The 13320-nt window shown below is 44.0% G+C and overlaps 2 protein-coding genes across 4 annotated transcripts in view; both read right to left on the reverse strand.

Moving 5' to 3' along the window:
* LOC119652778 (E3 ubiquitin-protein ligase RNF181 homolog) overlaps positions 1-13320 on the reverse strand; it is a 125725-nt gene that overhangs the window by 78309 nt on the left and 34096 nt on the right. The window contains exon 1 of one of the 2 annotated variants that reach the window (XM_038057089.1): positions 6554-6670. The exons of the other annotated variant lie outside the window; for it this stretch is intronic. The gene's annotated coding sequence lies outside the window, so the exon portion shown is untranslated. Of the gene's footprint in view, positions 1-6553; positions 6671-13320 lie in introns of those variants that run through there. 2 annotated transcript variants of the gene reach the window in all.
* The window catches only part of LOC119652777 (serine/threonine-protein kinase OSR1), an 88883-nt gene that overhangs the window by 41465 nt on the left and 34098 nt on the right, over positions 1-13320 (reverse strand). Inside the window, exon 1 of one of the 2 annotated variants that reach the window (XM_038057085.1) lies at positions 6554-6684. The exons of the other annotated variant lie outside the window; for it this stretch is intronic. The gene's annotated coding sequence lies outside the window, so the exon portion shown is untranslated. Of the gene's footprint in view, positions 1-6553; positions 6685-13320 lie in introns of those variants that run through there. 2 annotated transcript variants of the gene reach the window in all.

Consider the following 13320-nt stretch of genomic DNA (forward strand, 5'->3'; position numbering starts at 1 on the left):
AAGCAAGTTGTGAAATGTTCTTTGTACATGTGATGCTTGTCTTTTATCAGTTGAAAAATTTCCAATTGTGAAATCTCGTTATAAATGCGTATTTAATTGCAAATGTTGTATTTTGGAGTCTATGGCCAACTGCAGGCTCGTGTCTTATTATTCTCATTGGGTTGACAAAAAAGTGGCCTGATTTTGTTTTGAAGAAGAAGAAGGAGGCAATTGTCATGGGATCAAATTCAATTTGGGGAGTATCTTGCAGATTTAGCTAAATACGACCCAATAGCATCACCATTTAGTACCATGTTCGGTTTTTATTCCCGGTGGGAAATATGGCCTAGTATGGTTTGAGTTCTACCATGAATGGAAGAAAGGACAAACTCAGAATGTCAAGTGGGGACTATATAGTGAGCTAGGCAAGACACTTCAAAAAGGTTCGATTTTTAGACAAATCCTTATTAGGTTCGTATAATTTCTTAGGATAGTGTCGTTGATATGGTTGAAAACCGATCTCTTGGTCCTTATGCCGCGGGTTCGAATCTGGTTTCGGTCATGGATGTTTGTGTTTACTTGACCCGAGCTACGGTTTCTTCAATTGTAAAGAGAAAAAAAAAATATACAGTGTCCTTCTTTTTTTTTATTGTAAAACAGTATATATGTAATCGAACAGTTCGCCTCCAGGCTAACAGCGTTTTGACCACAGAGACATCTGCCCGACTTATCCGGCGGTGACATCAGGAGCGAACTGGAACTAGAAACGGTGGTGGAAAACCTCAACACTGTTGTCATTGACGAATATGAGGCCAGCTGTCCGGCTAAGACAGTTAAGTCATCAAGGGATGTACCATGGTGGAACAGGAACCTGCCCCGAATGAGAACAGAGGCACGAAAACTCTTCAACCGGACAAAACAAACCGGGGACTGGCAGAGGTACAAAAATGCATTGACTGCGTATAGCAACGCGATCAGGGAAGCGAAATAGAACAGCTTCAGGGAATTCTGTGAAGGGATCGAACAGATAACAGAAGCAACCAAGCTTTACAAGGCTGCAGCCAAAGACGGGAGAATGTTCTCTGTCTGTTTGAAGAAGGAAGATGAGACATTCACCGAGAATGAGGAGGACAGGGTTCACCTGCTACTCAGAGGCAGGCACGGTGGCAGGCGACAACTTTCTGCCTGACACCCCAACAACGAATAAAAGGGGAGGAAAGGAGAGCTGGAAACTAGCAGAAGAGGTATGCTCAGAAGCTAGGCTAAGGTGGGCAGTGGCAACTTTTAAACCACTGAAATCTCCCGGAGCAAATGGCACTTTCCCAGCATTAATCTAGAGAGGCCTAGGAATTATCTTAGAGTCTCTTTTGAGGGTGGTAAGGGGGAGCATAGCACTGGGATACATACCAAGGGCATGGAGACGGGCAAAAGTGATCGTTATTCCGAAAGTGGTTAAAAATTATCCTTTTCACCCAAAATCTTTCAGACCAATTTGCCTAACATCGTTTGTACTCAAAACGGTGGAGAAGGTCATAGACGTTCTAAACCGTAATCCCCTACATCACTGTCAACACGCTTACCGGGCAGGACGGTCAACTGAAACTGCTCTGTATCAGCTGACAGAGGTACTACGGGATGCCATAGAAACAAAAGAAATTGCATTGTGCGCGTTTTTGGATATCGAAGGAGCATTCGACAACACATCGCACACAGAGATAAAGATGCCCTGAGCCGCAAAGGGGTGGGAAACACCCTGGCATTCAGGAAGAGCAAAATACTAGAAAGCAGGCAAATAGAAGTACTGACAGGTACAAACTCTATTGTCATGAACACCACTCAAGGCTGTCCACAGGGTGGGGTACTATCGCCGCTAATGTGGAGTATGGTAGTGGATGAACTCCTGGATGTGTTAACAAATACTGGAATACAAGTCCACGGTTACGCGGACGACATTGTTTTAATCTGTAGGGGCAAATATGAAGATACCCTATGTGATAGAATCCTAACTGGATTAAGGGTTACTAGTGCCTGGTGCAGGAAGGTGGGACTGCGGATCAACCCAGCCAAAACCACCATGCTAGGAGACGTAAGCTTGATCACCTGAGAGCCATAACATTACTTGATATGGAGGTGAAACGAGAAACAGAGGTCAATTATTTGGGAATTACGCTAGACCAAAAATTACTCTGGAAGACACATGTCGGAAACACTTCTTGGAAAGCCACGACGGATCTGATGACTTGTAGATCCATAGGAGGAAAAAATGGGGTTGCAGCTCGAAGATACTACTTTGGACGCAATAGTAAGGCCAAGCCAGGGAATTACATAAGCTCCAAAGGCTGGCTTGCGTGTGTATCAGTGGGGCAATGAGGACATGCCCAACGGCATCCCTAGAAGTCCTCGTGGGATTAACCTCTCTCCATCTGCTATTACAGATGCAAACAAGGAGGGCAATATTCAGGATGGCCGGTAGTATGAGTGGGGCGGGGAGCTGCCTAAATCGAAGGAAGATTGGTATTCTTTCTAGGCGGTATCCCGAATTACTGATACCAAGGGATAATATGAACACAAACATACGTGGGCCTCTCCAGACGGGACCACTTTCAACCAAATTGACCACGTGTTGATCGAACGCCGCCACCTCTCAGCCTTGATGAATGTCAGAACATATAGGGGGGGGGGGGGGGGGGGCAATATAGACTCGGATCATTGTCTCGTTGGCATGGTGCTCCGAGCTCGAATAACAACACCACCCAGAATCCCCTCTGACAGTCAGGTGAGAGTGAACACTGAAGCCATCCACAACACAGCCCTCCGCGACACCTATAGGAGGGAAATGGATGCCGCAATAACCGCAGTCAACAGAGGATCTGGAGATGAAACATCAACAAATGATCGTCACAATGAAGAACGTTATCATGGATACGACCACAAACATACTTGGCCCCTGCCGCAAAAGGAGTCGGAACGGCTGGTTTGACGATGAATGTAAGCTAACAACGGACCGGAGAATGCTGCATACCGAGTAATGCTGCATTCTCAAAGAACGCGGGCACGCGTAGAGACTTATCACGAACTCCGGTGAGCAGAGAAGCGACTTCACAGAAGGAAAAAGGAAGCCTGGGAGAACCAACAAGTCTGTGAACTCGAAAAGTACAGGGAGTAACCGCACCAGGCGCGGAAGTTTTACCAACAAGTCAGCAGGATGAAGCCTTATACACCTCGATGCTCATCCTGCCGAGACAAAGAGGGAAATCTGATTTCCGACAAATTGGGCATATTAGAGCGATGGGTTGAGTACTTTGATGAGCTACTGAACAACCAGAACATCGGCGAGTTGGAGGTCCCGCCAACTGAAGACGACGGACAAATACTGCCACCACCAAGTTTAGGAGAAACAGTCCGTGCAATTCATCGGCTAAAAAATCATAAGTCGCCAGGAGCCGATGGAATTAAAGCCGAAATGGTTAAATATAGAGGCGACCAGTTACACCAAGTGGCTTATCAACTGCCTAAGGTATGGGACAGCGAATCAGTGCCTGACAATTGACAACGAGGCATTATCTGTCTCATACATAAAAAAGGAGATATCACACAGTGCAGCAATTATAGAGGTATCACGTTGCTGATTACCATCTATGAGATATTCTCCGCTATCTTGCTAGGCCGGATAGCCCCATACGCCCAGAACATCACTGGCCCATACCAAAGAGGCTTCACTCCAGGCAAATCAGCAACAGATCAGATTTTCTCTGTGCGGCAAGCGATGGAAAAACTCTTGGAATATGGACAACAGTTGCACCATCTGTTCATCGACTTTAAAGCCGCCTATGATAGCATAGCCAGGGTAAAGCTGTACACTGCCATGAGAGAATTCGGTATCCCGACGAAATTAATAAGACTGACTAGGCTGACCCTGACCAATGTGCGAGGCCAGACAAAAGCAGCAGAATCACTCTCAAGACCATTCGACATCAACAACGGTCTACGACAAGGGGATGCCCTATCATGCGTCCTCTTTTACCTGGCCCTCGAGATCACGGATCAGATGCTGAGGTAAATGCAAGAGGTACGATCCTCTTTAAGTCCACCCAACTACTGGCCTATACTGACGATATCGACATCATGGGAAGAACCACCCGAGACGTACAAACTGCTTTCATCCAGATAGAGCAGGCGGCGAGATCTTGGGCTGCACATCAATGAAGGCAAGACAAAGTATATGGTGGTAACGTGAGCATCGAAAACTAACCAACCAACAACATCAAACCGCACTGGTCAAACGGTAAGAATAAGGATAGGAGAATACAACTTTGAGACCGTTGACAATTTCTCCTATCTAGGGTCAAAAATCACAACCGATAACAGTTACGATGAGGAAATCCGCGCACGGTTGTTGGCAGCCAACAGAGCCTATTTCAGCTTACAAAGACTGTTCCGCTCGAAACGTCTCACCATAGGGTCAAAGCTCTTTCTGTACAAGACAATGATCTTGCCAGTCCTCATGTATTCCTCGGAGACTTGGGTTCTTAGCAAGAAGAATTACGAACTCTTGGCCGCGTTCGAGAGAAGAATCCTCCGAAGAATTTTTGGCCCCCTACATGAGGATCGATGATTCCGTAGCCTACATAACGACGAAATCTATGAGCGATACCATGACCGTCCGGTTGTGGATAAAATCAGGCTCGATAGGTTACGGTGGGCGGGTCACCTAATTCGTATGGATGAGGATGATCCAGCCCGGAAAGTCTATAAGGGCAATATTTATGGTAGAAAAAGAAGATGAGGCAGACCCTGCCTAAGATGGAGCGATGGCGTAGGTCAGGACGCAAGACAGCTTTTAGGGATATCGAATTGGTAGACCTCGGCGCAAAACCGGGATGTCTGGAGTTCCTTATTAAGACAGGCCTAGCCCGGATACCGGTTGTTGCGCCGTTGATGATGATGATGAAGGGATAACATGACAACGAGGTTTCAACAAGGCAAATTGGGAGAGCATGGCTGCGGCATACGGTTTAAACCAGCAACTGATTACTTGGTACACTGACGGATCCCTCACAACAGAGGGAGCGGGTGCCGGTGTCATTGGTCCAAGGAAAATGTACGTTAAGCCAATGGGCATATTTCAGGCGGAAATATACGCCATAGACAAATAAGCAAAGGAACTACAGGGGACAGAACATAGCTATTCTCATCGATAGCCAAGCAGTGATCAAGGCACTTAGGTCCAACTAGGTGAACTCTAAACTGGTGTGGAAATGCTTTGAGAGACTCTGAATACACTCGGCTCGTCCAACAAGGTCTGGATATTTTGGATTTCAGGTCATGCTGGCTTGGAAGACAACGAGGCAGTGGACGAACTAGCCAAGAAGGGAGCAGGAACACCTTTACACGGGCCAGAACCCTTCTGTGGAATCGGAAACGATTTCTTGGCTATGACTCTAGGAAATGAAGAGGAACGGTTGAGGGAACTATATTGGGCAGGCCTACCAGGGATGGAGCAGTCCAGGGTGCTTATTGGGGGATACGAACCCATGCGCACAAATGACTGCTTAAACCTCACCAAAAAGAACCTCCGAATCATAGGGGGAATTCTCACTGGTCATTGTCGGCTGAACTATCACCTAGGGAAGCTAGAGATATCTACGGACACTGCCTGCAGGTTTCGTGAGGAGTATGACGAAACTTCTATACACGTCCTGGGACAGTGTCCGGCACTTGTGTAAAGTAGGTCGAGGCATCTGGGAGAACACTTAATACCAGATGCAAAGCTGAAAGATCTGGAAGTAGGGAACATACTAAAGTTCCTGACGATTATAGGCGTGCTTGAGATACTTAAGGACGCGGTGTGACTTTCCCTTAACAGAATAATAATACCCGACTTATCCGCAATCACTTAATTACCAACCCAACAAAATCATGAAAATATCAACAACTGAATCTACAACGCTCGAAAAACATGTTCGTACTAAATCGTCCAGTGAATGCAAGAGAATAAAAAAAAGACAAAATCTTGTAGCTATTTCCACTGGTCATGTATTTCACTTTGCCATTTCACTTGTACTATTTTTAGATGACTGCATGAAAAAGGGAAAGTAGTATTGAATCTGGTGAAACAATCTTATCTGTTTGTTAGATTAAAATTTCGCACGTGTATCAACGATTCTCCAGTTACTAGCGATTCTAGGTTAACAGGTTCAGATACTCATGGGAAGTAGATGTGCAAAACACGTTACAAATGCGCAAAATTTTCCGGCGCGTGTTTCTAGTAAAAAGCGTAATAAGATTTATATAAGGTTGTTTATCTGGAACGTATGTTGTGTGCATACATTACTCGTGTTTTTAGAGGAGATACAGTTGATAAGTTCCAATAAAATTTGCAATAAATCCAAAGGTATTTGGGAGACAAGGACCCTTGCAAGGGTTGGTCACTAACGATCTTCACTATCAACTTAGATGATAACTGACAAAACTAGATTGAATCCACATCTTTGTACTATAGCTATCTATAAATTATGCACTATTCCGATTCTATCAACGAAGGGTCGAGAAGGACTAAAAATTTGGGACTCACATTTGATCCTTTTTGCACGTTACTGGCTAGATCTAGGGCACTAAGTATCTCATGCTGGTTCACTTTGACTATTCCAACTTAGATTCTAGTTCCACGCACTCAAGTGTAATGCTAGCCACACCGTAAGAAAGTTAGCGTTGATAATTCACCACGTATCGGACTCGCGTATCTGAAAACATTCAATGGGGGACTGATCGCGAATTGATCGATCGATTCAATCAAAAGCGGCCGTAAACAATGGAGTACGTCCGATCGGGCGCCATGACGCAAATCAACTGAATGTACTACTACTGATAAATACTAAATGCGACAGATTTAAAAGAAAAAAAAAAACTATCTACAATAAAATTGCTGTTGTTAAATGAAAAAGCATGAAGGCCTCTCTTCTCAGTCGAAACGTTCAGACTCTTTGAAAAGTTCCACGTTTTTCGCGTTAAAGAGCTCCAACCGTTGACAATTTTGTGTAAATAAAAGTTAAATAATAGATAGATAAGTATCTTAGGTTGCCAGAGAGAGAGATACTGTTCAAATAGATTTATTTTGGTGTTAATTAAATTCACATTGCGACTATCTGAGCACGAGCAATGAGAAACCAAGTCATCTGATAGAAGTTCACCTGAAAAACTTGGTGAAATTCAAAGTAATTGAGCGTAATCAGTTTGTGTTCGCAAGATAACGATTCCTTGAAATGATTTGATTCAATTCAGGTTAATGTGTTGATATCGAGACTTGCGAGGAACCCCCCCATTCCCTGGCCCCTGGGTTCAGTGGTTTGTGCCAAGTTGATCAAAGTTTCATGTTGGGATAGCCGTCACGATTGCGGTGGTGTATAAAAAGATGACATTGGTGATTCCCAGCAACAGGTGCCGTATTTCACTTCATGTCAGGTTGCGATTATTAAAATGCGAAAATTTGTGCATGTGAAAATTGCCAACTGTTTTCGGAGTTTGCCAGATATCTAATAAGATAAAATTTGGACGGAAATGTAAACTTTGCTTTTTCTATGGAAAATTTGAAGGAGACAGTTTATTTTTGAGTTTTGTGCCACTTAGCGGCCAAAGATGGATTGTATTGAAAATGAAAAAAAAGATATTCCAAAATTGGGAGAGGGGGTATTGCCCTATGCCTCACGGTACCATTGAGCAATCAATTGTTAATCTAGGATGGACTTCGAGGACCAAAAGTAGAGAGCTATCCCGAAAACTTAAAATTTTGGCGATATTGATCATAAAGATCTGTCCGCAAATATTGACGCTACACTAGTAGTATTCCGTCGATACGGGTTTCCTCGCCATTTTGCTAGCCAGTCTGGAGATTATAGGGCCGAGGGGTCTTTTGAACGCTTCAGTCCCTCACACAAGACGCCGGTCATTGTATTTTATGGTCGGCCAACACTCAGAACTATAGAGAGTGACAGGACGGACGACATTGCGGTAAATTTTAGATTTGAGATGTCCGTTGATACGTCGATCAGAAAGAACACCAGTTGTAGAGCGCCTTTTCATCCAGGTTGTGTTAATGCGTGAAGCAATTTCATAACACAGTTCTCCATTCGCTGATAGCGTTGATCCCAGGTATTTAAATCGCTCAGTTCTGGGCAGATCACTGCCGCACATCATCTTCTTTCATACCAAGAGTGTCAGTCTTTACCTCTGCAGCATAGACGTCTCCTGGTAGAGGCAGGACTCTCAATGTTTGCCATTAGCCGACTTATGGCCGAAACTCTTACTGAGTCTTATTCGCCCCTGCTTTGATTTGCTCGAGAAAGCTCATCTTTGAGTCAAGCATCAGTCTAAGTTACTTAACTGTTGTTTTTGATTCGATTATTGACTGGTCGATCGATATGGGACGTAGGGTCGAGTTTCTTTTTTTAATCGGGATGACTACTACTGTTTTTTCAGTGCGAGGTAGGAAGTATGAGCAATCATCCATCCACTTACCTGGCCTCATCAGTATGCCGATTCCGCTTTCCGTCTGTTCGGCAGTGCTTCCGACAACAACCGCTATAACATCATCTGCTTTATCGATCAGGCGAGATTTTCCCGGCCTAAGCAAATTATAAAAGAAAAGGTTGCAGAAGGATGGACCTAAGATAGATGCCTTCGCGACCCTCTACATGGCCATCCTCTGACCCGCTAGCGTCTCATGGAGCAGGGAGCTGTTCTTCAGATAATCCCTCAATATCCGTGAACGATAGCCCGGCACGTGGAAAGTATTGTCTCGTGTGCCTGAATTGCCTTTCTATCTTACAGTGTCATCAGTATCCTAAAGTGTTTTTAACGTTTGTATCATTTATAGGCCAAGACTAAATGAGGCATTCGATAAAGCTAAATGGCGAAACCGATCACGACGAGACCGACCCCGCTTGTGAACGGGACAAAGGCTGATCAGAAAGAATACTAAATGAGGCAAGGAAATTTCGAATATGAAGCCTCGCCAGTTGGTGTTGGTCAAGGAATTGAAGTGGCCATTGGCACGTTTCTGCGCTGTCTATCCTGGGGACGAAGGCATAATTTAAGTAGCAATGGTTGAATACCACAGATCTATGAAAAAACAAGTCGTCTGAGGCAAGACCTGCTAAACGAAAATATCCTACCCAACCACCAGCCTTAAACCTAGTGCTTAGTTTGGCGATACCAATGTTATTCATCGGAACAATGTTTACGTTCAACATAACGAAGACTCATTACAAATTATGGACACCGCAACTTTGGCTCCATGTGGCGTAGAAACGCGTGTGTGGATACCTCACGGGTTAAGTGGACTTCCCAATACACATGGTGATCACGGATCGTCAGGAGTTGACGGAGGTACTAAAGGGAACAACAAGGATGTACAGAGAAACTTCAAAAATTGTTTAAACTTACACTGCGATGACCTGTTGAGACATCTACTATACAAACGTGAAGAAATCGTCGGAAAGATCGAGGAGGTATTCAATGTTGCGATAGCATGGAGATAGAGAGAGAGAGAGAATAGAGGGGCTGACCGAGTAACTAACCGGGGAGGCCTGATAACTAAGAAAGCAGTTGCCAAAGCCGCAAATAACGTCTGTAGCAAAATAGGTCGTTCGTTTGAAATTCTGCAGATTTCGCTGGAGTGCATGTTGCTCTGTAGAGAGAGCGATCAGATGAAAGGAGGATAGGGCAGGAAACTATACTTTATAAGGTGGGAAAGAAAAAGTGAAGCTTACGAACAATTGCTTCGGGGAAGAAAAAGCGTGAAACCTAAAATTTCTGCCCAATTCTTAGTAGTATACCACAAGAGGTAGTCGTTTGTTGTGTTTGGCTTTGAGACTTAACCTCTCGTAGGTGTTTGCCTTCCAGAAGTGTCTGCATCTACAGGCCTTTGTGTTTATAAGCTGAAAGGTATTGACGTCCGAGCTTCTGAGGAGTGATCTTCTCTACCTTTATGTGAAACGGCTATCTCTTCGTTTAAGAATTTGAATAATTTAATATTCTTCCTTCTTTGTCAGAATGAAGTGACGGGTGGAATGAGTTCTTGATGACATACAGAGGTAGTCGGCTACATGCTGTGCCGTTTCGTGTTCAACGATTCATCTTCAGTTTGTTCTCTGACCACCAGCTATCCTGAACACATGCTGCAACAATTTTTGAGGTCGGGATGACACTTTGACCATCCATGAGTTTTGGGTAAGTTATATAAGGGGTCGACAATTTAGGGAGGAAGGAATCCTCAAGGTTTCGTTGAACTGATATTTTGGTTGATTTTTAATTAGTCAAGAATTGCCAATTGTTTTAATTTTTTTTTTATTTTATCGCTATTTTGGATAACGTAGCGGATTGAGTTTTGGCTGGATTTTGGGTATTTTATTTTACTTTGCTTCCTTTTGGTGATTTCATCGTTCCTTTTGAAACCTGACATGTTACATGTTTCGTTCTATTTTATATACACTCACTTGATCTTGGAGTCAAAATGTCAGATAGAGGACGCGACCCTGAACTTAATGCTGACGAACAGTGGGTTGGACGACGACCTATCAACAAGGGGGCGCGCGCAAAAGAGCGCTGGACTTCGGTAATGTTCAGTGAGAGACCTTCTTCTCTCCTCCTCCTTAAACTCGCAAAACTCTCATCAAGAGACATCCTCCAAAATAATGGCCTGAGGATGTCAAGGTTGGGTGGGAACCTCAAAGGCGGCGCCTCGATAAACGTCTGATGACATCTGAGACAGGAGAAACAAAGATCGAGACTGTGATTCGTCGTAAAGCTTCCCTCTCGATTATGGCAATCGGGTCTAGAGATTTACGCACACGAAGCTTGAAGTATGCAATATTTTGCTGCTAATTCCAAGGGTAGAAGAGGATTCTATACGCTAAGTGCCTTAGTAAGATCGTGCCGCTCAATGGGGGATATGTTTGAGTTACAGGAGAACTGGCTGATGGTCAACTACCCATTTTGGATAATGCGAAAAGGGTACTTTACCATCAGCCAGGAAGGCGCGTGGGAGAAGCGTAGGCAATCGCACGGAGTAATATTTAAAAATCGTCCCGCGAAGAGAAGGTAGGACAGTCCAAAAGTGTAGGTTTTACTGAGAGATCCCACAAGCGGTTGGGGTCGTGTGCAGATCTGCCTTCCTATGAAAAAAGTAGTCCACTTCGGGAAAAAATTGCCTATCGGAAGGCGTAGAACATAAAGGGAAGAATAGCACCAAATGAAGGTAACAGGAAAAGGTCTTCTTCAAATATTCTGGGAAGCCTTTTACAAAGTCGTTATTTAGGTTTATTCAGAAGAACTTTACAAATGTTTAGTAGGATGTCTCGAGAAAATCCCATAGATTTTCTTTCAGTTGGTTGATCATTTGTATTATTTCCGATATTCATTCTGTAGTCATGGATAAGAGACTGAGGGAACTAATAAATTAAAGGGAGTTCATAAGTAGAATTAAATTCATTCATTCTATAAAAATCTGAAAATCCTAAAATTAATTTCCCGAATCTTACACCTTAGCAGGGTATAGGGCGCTGGACGTTGGATGTCCTGTGTGACGGTGTCTATAGAAAGGACAAAGAAGAGTGGTGAGAGGGCGCCTCCTTGATGAACACCAACAGAGACACGAATGTAAAAAGATGTTTCTTCATAAGCAACCATGCAGCGTGTATTGCGTCAGTAGTTCCGCAGTTCTTGACAAATCCGGCTTGATTCACGGTTATTTATGTGCGTTCATTACGGTTTTTAGCAAGTCGATACAGATCTCTCTCGCCATCCTGAGTGTCCAGTTTATCGTAAAGATATTTGTAATGGTCCGCTCGAGTGACAGCGATCACTTTCTTTGCTTCCCGGTTGACATTCCTATAAATTTGCCAATTGGCCAGCGTTTCATCGTTGAGAAATTTGTGGAAGAGGCGTTTCTTTTCATGGACCTTCATTTCAACATCGTCATTCCAAAGCTAAGTATCTCGGTTGATGTACCGTTTACCCGGCTTGGTGGCTCTGAAGGTTGCAGAGGCCGCTTTGTGGATCGCGTTTTTCTTTCTTCCACATTCGTAATGGTTGGTAATCGCGTAAGTGAGATCATTTCTTCTTTCTTCTCATGAAATTCCCACCATTTATTGCGCGGCGGGCCAGTACGTTCCTCACGCTGTTTTATTGGTGGTTTAATTCGCAGGACAGCAATCAACGGCCAATGTTAAGGTACAATGGTCTTATATGGATCGATTTTGCAATCAGTGACAGTGGTAAAATGTCGGCGTCTTATGAGAATATAGTCGACTTGCGTTTTACTGTTCCCACTATAAAATGTAGGAAGATGAGACAATCGTTTGATGAATCAAGTACTCATAAGTACAGGGTCATGGGTGTCCGCAAAATCGATTATACCTCTTTCCCTCATGGCACCTGTTATCGTCTGCCTTTTCGCCCACATGACCATTGAGGTCGCCGGCAATAATGATATAGTCGTCAGCAGGCACGTGACAAGTCTTTTCATCGAGAAGTTGCCAGAAGGGATCTTTCTCGGCATCAGGTCGACCTGTCTGTGGTGCGTACGCGGTGAAGAAGTGAATAGTGTGATCAGCTGATATAAAGGTGAGCTTCATCAGCCGATCACCAAATCGTTCGACTTCTTTAATGGCATCAAGGGAGCCCTCTGAGATGGCAATGCCAACACCATATTGAGTGTGTGGACTACCAAAATAGAGAAGTTTATAGCCATTTTTACCACGCTCGCGTTAAATGTCGCTGCTTTTGGCACCAGACCATCGGGTTTCTTGAAGAGCGCAGATATTAATGCGCCTTTTCCGAATCTTAATCGGTCTTTCCACTTAGGGTGCCAACATTTAGCGTGCAGGCACGTATTTGTTTTGTATTTATTTGTTTAATTTGCTTACGTCGTGTCCATTCGTCAAGAAACCTTGCCCATTTCTCGACAGGGCCAGGGCCCGACCTGCTGCGTCGACTGAGGTGGACGCTCTAGCACTTTTTCGAGGCCTAATACTTGATCCGATAGTCTTGTTTCTAACGACATTGGACGCATATTCTTGGCCGCCCTGTCACGGGACCTGTCACCAAGAGAGATCAGGTAAGATTTAGCATAGTGGAATAACTGCAACTATACTCTATTTATCTATTTCCCTGATCTCAGCATTTTATTTTTGTTTCACTGAGGATAGTATAAAGTACGTTGCCTCAAACCCTGCTTTACCTATGTTAATAGCACGTGTCATTTTACAAAACCGCACCGAAATCTGAAAACAAAGCAAACATGGGATCCACGATGGATCACAACCTCCATACATGCTTCTCCTG

This window comes from Hermetia illucens, chromosome 3 (assembly GCF_905115235.1).
Source record: "Hermetia illucens chromosome 3, iHerIll2.2.curated.20191125, whole genome shotgun sequence".
NCBI classification, from domain to species: domain Eukaryota; kingdom Metazoa; phylum Arthropoda; class Insecta; order Diptera; family Stratiomyidae; genus Hermetia; species Hermetia illucens.